Source organism: Phalacrocorax carbo, chromosome 8 (genome assembly GCF_963921805.1).
Source record: "Phalacrocorax carbo chromosome 8, bPhaCar2.1, whole genome shotgun sequence".
NCBI lineage: Eukaryota > Metazoa > Chordata > Aves > Suliformes > Phalacrocoracidae > Phalacrocorax > Phalacrocorax carbo.
Genome location: NC_087520.1, coordinates 8,549,085 through 8,555,172, shown reverse-complemented (window position 1 = coordinate 8,555,172; position 6,088 = coordinate 8,549,085).

Here is a 6,088-nt window from a genome sequence, read left to right as displayed (position 1 = left end):
CATCTGCTATCATCCAGAGACTGGCTGAGTTAACTTAGTACAACTTAAAACACTCAGATTTAACGTACAGGATTCACTAAACATAGTGAACCCTGGGCTTCCAAAACCAAAAATAGCTTTTTAAGCTGTGATTCCTGCCATGCTACTCCTGTTTAGAGCACAACTAACCTTCAGCTCACTGAATCAAGAACATACCTTCAAGCAGAAAGAATTACCACTCTATTCTTGACATACCCACATATTGTAGCAAACATTTTCTTTCTTTATGTTGGCATATATACACTGTTATACCCCTAAACTTCCCCATGGGCTTGACAACTCTGAGAATTTAATGGGCACACAGACCACTTTTTATGTTCCTCAGTTGAAGCTACTGGAGTCAACCTGGACCAGCTGTGCATCCGAGTCAGCAGAAGGTCACCACCTGCTTATACAAAGTCCTCACTGAGAACATCATCAGGAGGGGAATTTTAGAAATGCTCTGGAAGCATTAACTATTCCATCACTTTGGTTAACTGGAAGCAGTCGAACAGCTCAGAGAGGAATCAGCAAAGATGCAAGCTCTCAGACTTTCCCCGCTACTGTTAGCACAGCCACAGGCAGGATCTACACATAAACTCTGGAAAAGGAGGGAACTCAGAGGAGATACACAATTACATAGGTGAGTCCCACAGCACAGACTATGGCAGTGCTAGGACCGCATTTTTACAGAAAGAATCCATTTGTGCCATTATCCAAGAGGATAGAGTACAGGGAAGAAAGTTTTCCTCTCTAGGGCAGATGGAGGAGAGCACTGAGAAGCGATCATTAGTAAAATGATTGGCCGCCTGCTTTGCACAGTTGCCACAAAATGTTTACGCTGTCAGTGCCATGAATATGTTGGCTTGCCAAAGTCACAGCTGTGCCAAGGAACTGTCTACTGCTGGGGCTGCTGTTGCATTTCACCTTGTAGGTATATGATGCACCCCTGGGTCATCACCCCTATTCCCCTGCTATCCCAGGAAAATGGATTATTAGCCTCCTTCTGAAACCTGGAATTTCAGCCCACATGATTCCTAGCAGGAACAAATATAACATCTCAAACCTACTTTCAAGAAATGAAGATATATGCTGTCTGATAAAGGATCTGAATTAAGTTTGGGGGTTTTTTTTAAGTAGTAATAAGTTGGAAGCTTCTGTGTCAGAGAACAAGAAAAAGACCTGTTGCCTTTTCCTACTGTAGATAAAAATGTCAATGTCTTACGTTCAGGGTCAATGATACTGGGTTTACTGAACTGTGCTGGAGTAGGATAGAAGTGTCACTTCATGAGAAGTATTTTTATTTGCTTTTCCCCCTCATTTTCCAACTAACTTTAACAAAGCACACCTTGAAGAAGGAAGGATGCCTTTGTGTCATATCAAAGAAGACAGACATAGAAAAGAACTCCTAAGAGACCTGAAAGGGGGTAACTGAGCACAGGCAGTCATTGCAAAACATTAATGAAGAAGTCTCACTCATCAGAGAGAAATTGTATTAAAGAAGGATATTGTCAAGGAAGGAAAGACATGCACCACACAGTAACTTATTCATATACTCCATGTGTAAAGAAAGCTTCAGAGAGCACAAACATGAAAGATGCTGCGGAGTCCCTGCAAGTTACTGCTGCTCTCAGTTCCGGTGGTGTTGAGCATACTCAGCACGCTGCAGGATTTACCTCTAACGGCTATCTGATCCAAAAGCCAAACTGTTAAATGAATAAAATCCCTGCGTGCTAGATCAAGACATGAGAAGATGGCCTGCATTGCTGAGAGATTAACACTATCAAGTGAATACATCTAGCATGTGATAGGTAAAACAAATACCCATTAAAAATCTAAATCTCTCAACACTAGGAAGAGAAATGCATTCCCAGCACAGACTCTGAAAACCTTCAAGAAGACAGGCGTATCCAGCATCAAAACAGATGGAGAAGACGAACAATAATGGCTTTCCAAGCATCCATCCCCACAAAAGTAGTGAGCATAGGCCCCCAAGAAAGATAGATAATAAAAGAAAAATGAAGGGTATCTTTGAAACATCTAGGACTTGATGAGAACAGGTGGAAATCTCTGCTTTGAAACGTGACATGCTTGAGACAAACCCAGGCATTTCTAGCTACTTCGCCAACAGTTTTGTTGGCATTGCCTTTGTCTCAGACAGAAATTTTCACTGACTTCTGTAGGTAAGAGAGGTGTAACTGCACCACATTTCTGACCGTTATTCCTGACTCCAGTCAACCCAAGGTAAATCCAAGTTCCACATTATTTCGTCCCTACCCTTCGCTGACTTTGGAAATCACCTTTCCCTTCTAAGGGCACCACAGTTCTAGTTGTTTCGCACTCAAGTTTCTCCAGGTGTGTCTCAGTCAAGAAGGTGCCGTTTGTCTTCCCTCGTTCAGCTGTCTGCAACCACATTTCTACATTTACCTAAGGCCCTGGGCACACTCAGGATGAAACTTAGTAACAGTGATGTTTAAAAGAGGTTGCTGCCAACAGGGACTGTGGGTGGCTTCCCCGGTTCACATGGACAATGCAGACAAAACACAGCTAGAGCATATGCATGGATATACTATTATAATGTGCTTCTTCCACTACTATAAGCTCTATGTAGAGGTCATCCCTGGTGATTGAACCTTTCCGGCTCAAGGTTTGGTATCTCCAGCTTGTCTTTCAACCTGTTTCATGTTTTTTGAGAGAAAAAGACAAGCTGGAATATGAGAAGCCATACCGAAGAGCTGAAAGCTAAAGCCACGTAAGTTACGATACAGCACACGGACAAAAAGCATTTAGTTGCTGGAAGGAGAACTACCACGAGGCAGATGTCCCACCTCTATTCTGCACCACAGTGGCATTCAGCTACCATCCCCTTTCTGGTGAAAACTTCTGTCTTCTCTGATTTGCAGCCCTTTTAAGAATTTTACAGTACACCTTGCTATACTGGAATGATTCAAGGAATTGAAACTGCAGAAGAGAGGGTAGCAGGATAAGGGTAATTATTAATGAGTTAATCAGCCATTTGTGGGGGTTTCTGGGTTTGTGCCAACTCTACATTCAGAGTTTTAGGACGCACATTGTGTGAGGGGAAGTAGGACTTCTGTGCGCTCTCTCAGGCTGTTCCATTACACCTAATTTACAGCATGACACTGCTTGTTCTGGCCCATAACCTTGAGCTTGTAAACTACACAGGGGAAAATTTACTAACTACTGAGTTCATCTTAATGCACTATTGGGAAATTTAGTGGGGAAAAAAGGCGGCAAGAAATCGGGGGCATCTAGAAGAGCTGCTTTTGGACAGCAATCCTTTAATGGCCCAATGCAGCGCACTTAACAGTCCACTCTGTTTTCATTTAATTAAAGTTTTAATTTACATGGCCAGCATACAGTAAGGACCTATGTTTGTCTTGCTCTGAAGGAGATAATCAATACGAGAGACATAGACACATTTCACTGCTTATTACCTGCATACTTTGATGGAGTTTACCACAATAGCATACAAATGCCTTTACTCCACTCTTAGCTTGCCTAAGAGTTTGATTAATCACAGAAGCCAGAAAACTGCTTTGCAACTTCTCTGTTAGGAAAGAAAGTTATCGTCCATATAAGAGAGCGATTTCCTAGTGGCAAAGGAGTCCTCATTAGTGTATACAGAGAAGCAACAAGAGCTGCAACACAGGTACCACAGGTACTTGCCGCAGTTCTGATGAGCGACCTAAAAAGGACCTGGGAGTTACACAAACATCAGGCTGAATGTGAGCCAACAACATGCTCTCATCACAGATACAGCAAACTGCATACTTGGCTCCATTAAAAGCGTGGCCAGCAGACCGAGGGAATTTATCTCCCTCTCATCAGTGCTGGTGAAGCTGTACCTGGAACACTGAGTCTGCTTTTAGGTCCCCCACTGCAACAGAGATGGGGAAACAGGAAAGGGTACAGCACAAGGGCTAGAGAACTAGATTTGTGAGAGGCTGAAGCTGGGATTGTTCATCCTGCCAAAAAGGTGGTTAGCAGGGTGATCTGATAGAGTCAACCACTTCTCGGCAGCACCAGGCAATAGAACAAAGGACAAGGCCAACAGAGTACAGCCTGGGAGGCCCAGGCTGGCCTCTGCAAGAAGTTTTCACAGGGAGAGTCACATAGCATTTGTACAGGCTACCAGAGAGGTGGCTGGATTTCCATTGTTAGGCAAAGACAGGTGACTTGATGCAGCGTTGACAACGGTCCAAACTTCAAGCTAATTTAAAATAAAGATATCACATGAATACAAATATGGTTTAAGTTTCCATTTCATTTTTTGGAGGAAAGAAAAACCTGAGTGAATTTAGGTTCATATGTGACAAAATTCATTTCACCACACAAAACTTGATGGCTGTACTACTGTGCAATACACAGAAGCAGCACCCACAGATGTGGTAGTTATTCAGATGCTCTGCCCCACGTTTTGTCTCCAGTTTCAAGAATGCTCTGTTCAAGTGTAATACATAGACTTTCAGATTAATTTCCTCAGCCAGTACTCTGAGGTGGATGCCTAATTCGTGCAATGTAAAGTTACACTCTCCTTGGCTCGTTCTCTCCAATGGCAGCCTGCCCTCTGTACTAGCGTACAACTTCCTTGAAACAAGATGAGAGTGTTGATGTTATAGAGCAAATGCAAAATTAGCTCTGCATTTGCTGACTACTCCCAAGAGATATCTTGTTCCTGACTTCAGTCTAAGCACTCCAAAGTCAGGTCCTGAAACTTTCCTCTCCTTTCAAGTTGTTTTCCCTAGGTAAGGCTGCAGCAAACAGTAACTTGTGTAATTATTATTGCTTTTACAGTCTTTTATTTTGTTTAATTAGTAATTATTTTAAATTACATGGCTGAAGTGCAGCTGGATAGATGTCATTCAGCAACAAAGGCTTATTCTTCCAAAAAGCTAGAAATAGGGGCATTTTCAGCAGGACTGTAGCTCATATGGTGAAGAATGTAACAATTTATTTCTATGGTTCATTGAGGATATTAGCAGTAATCTTATTTCTATTTAAAGGGGATTGGCATTTGCAAATGCCATTCCAGCATCCCAACAGTGGGTTTTCATTGGGACTGGCAGAAAGGCAACAGTGATTCCTATTGTTCCCTCATTCCACTGACTGAAGGATTTCCCAAGCGTCTCTGCAATGCGAGGGTGGCACTACTGCTATACACCTCCCATTTGTGCAGAGAGGGGCGATTAGAGGATTCGCGCTGTGACACCTGGGTCTAGTCAAGTTCACACCAGGTACAGCCACACAGCGGAAGCACTGGGCAGAACATGCCTGTCTGTGCCCAGGTATCACCCGAGTCCTAACATAGTCCATCTCACCACAGCATTTTCCAGTACAGACCTGACCAGAATCAGGGGTCACTGTCCAGTCATCTTATCACAGTCACATGTATCCTCCTGTACCTTCCAGGTTTTCAAAATGGCTGATGATCACTTTATAATCATATTCATGAGTCTTTCCTAACTCTACCTTCGATGAAGTACCTTCTCAGTAAACTGCCCCAGAGTTTAAAAAGCAAAAAAACCCACATCCAAAAAGACATGAGGCTGTCTGACAAAAGTACTTCAACTTTCTCACTGAATACTTTAAAATGTTTATGAACAAGCTCAATAGCAGGTTTTTAAGTTTTCCTCAATTAAATCTCACATTGCTGAGCACAGCTCACAGTTCTGCTCTCTTCAGATTTCCCTGAAGCCTTACTACACCTTCACATACTTGCTCCTTCTCCAGTTTCTGTAACATCAGCACATATGTACACATACAAGTGGTGAGTTTACAGTGCCCCCAGACGTTACTAATAAAATTAACATCAAGTAGAGGCATAGGTGCCTCTCCCCCTCCCTTCTGGTGGTGGCTTATTTAGGAATGTTCTTTTATTGGAGTTCACTGTAACAAATGATCTTCTGCTACAGACTTGTTGCAGTTAGCATGGAATTTTCTGTCTGAATCCATATCAGATACATAACTGAAGTGCAGATGTACTAATTACCAGGAAAGCTCAGTAGAATCAAAACCGCCAAATTTTATTTATATATAGAATTGACAA